Below are 1,972 nucleotides of genomic sequence, written 5' to 3'. Positions count from 1 at the left end.
CCAAGACAGTGATGCTCTTCTTACAAGACAGTGATGCCCTCCAAGACAGTGATGCTCTTCTTACAAGACAGTGATGCCCTCCAAGACAGTGATGCCCTTCTTACAAGACAGTGATGTCCTCCAAGACAGTGATGCCCTCCTCCAAGACAGTGATGCCCTCCAAGACAGTGATGCTCTTCTTACAAGACAGTGATGCCCTCCAAGACAGTGATGTCCTCCAAGACACTGATGTCCTCCAAGACAGTGATGCCCTCCAAGACAGTGATGCCCTCCAAGACACTGATGCCCTCCAAGACACTGATGTCCTCCAAGACAGTGATGTCCTCCAAGACAGTGATGCCCTCCAAGACAGTGATGCTCTTCTTACAAGACAGTGATGCCCTCCAAGACACTGATGCCCTCCAAGACACTGATGTCCTCCAAGACAGTGATGCCCTCCAAGACAGTGATGCCCTTCTTACAAGACAGTGATGCCCTCCAAGGCTGGGCAGAATTTTGTGGCTGCCTCAAACAATCAAGAATGGAAAAAGCAATGCCTTGAGAATCAACTCCAAGACTGTGACATTTACAAAAATGCCACACTTTCTAGTTCCAAGCTCATACATGCAAACACTCCACAGAGGCTCATCTCCCCCACAGAACCTCTGGAAGGTTCTGGCCCCAGATGCTACCTTCCAGACGTCCTCACACTGCAGCAAGGTAAGCCATCTCCCCAGTCCCTGTCTAAATTCCTAACCCCCAGAATTAGTAAGCCTTTTTTGGTGATTGTTGTTTTTGTGCCATTCCTAGGGCTTAAAGTCAGGGGCTTGGGCATTATCCCTGATGTTTTTTTGCTCAAGGCTAGTGTTCTACCACTTGAACCACACCACTACTGGCTGTTTTGGTGCCTAGACCCTGAGTTCAAAGTGATAATTATTTAACATAATGTACAGAGGGGTTTACCGGTTCGTGAGGTTATTAATACATTTCTTTTTGAAAATGAACCCCTTTCTTCACTCTCCCAGCTTTTCCCTGCATGTGCCTGTCCTTGCCATAAGTTATTAGCTCATAGTCAGCACAGTGTCTACGAGTATCACTACCACATTTGTCAAAATGACTTTTAAAATGCAAAGTCTGTGCTTTAAAAGACACATTAACATTGAGTAGGTCTGTGTCCAAATCACTGAAGAGCCCTTTCATTCACACAACCTTCACCAGACTGTCTTCTATGTTCCCACAACAACGGAACAGGGCAATAACACCAAAGGGTGATGGCAGGATGGAAAGCTAGGATTTACCTCCTTAAAGTTAAGGGTGGATGGGGCTGGGAAGGTGGCTCAGTGGTAGAGTGTTTGCCTTGCATGCATGAGGCCCTGGGTTTGCTTCCTCAGCACCACAAAAGCAGAAAAAGCCGGAAGTGGTGCTGTGGCTCAAGTAGCTAAAGTGCTAGCCTTGAGCTGAAAGGCAGCACCCAGGCCCAGAGTTCAGGCCTCACAACTGACAAAAAAAAAGGTAAGGGCAGTCACAAATGTACCAGTAACACAGTCTATGTTTGGGTTTCAAATTAAAGGTATACCTCAAACCCCAGAACATCTTCATGTGAAAATATTATCACTCCCCACCATGACCAAGGATCCATTCCTATCAGACATGTCCTAATTTAGCCTTTCCCTCCCTCAATTTCAATATATATAATGGGGGAGAAAAGGGACACAGGGCACTGGTTGCTCATGCCTGTAAGCTAGCTACTCAGGAGGCTGTAACTTAGGATTGTGGTTCAAATCCAGCCCAGGAAAGTCCATAAAACTCTTATTTCCAATAAACCACCAAAAAAGACAAGTGGAGGTGTGGCTCAAGTGGTGGAGGGACAGCCTTGAATAAAAAAAAAATCTCAGGAATGGGCTGGGAAGGTGGCTCAGTGGTAGAGCGCTTGCCTTGCATGCATGAGGCCCTGGGTTCGATTCCTCAGCACCACATAAGCAAAAAGAAAAAA

This window comes from Dipodomys ordii, unplaced genomic scaffold (assembly GCF_000151885.1).
Source record: "Dipodomys ordii isolate 6190 unplaced genomic scaffold, Dord_2.0 Scaffold91, whole genome shotgun sequence".
Taxonomy (NCBI): domain Eukaryota; kingdom Metazoa; phylum Chordata; class Mammalia; order Rodentia; family Heteromyidae; genus Dipodomys; species Dipodomys ordii.
Note: the sequence above shows the minus strand (reverse complement) of the source record.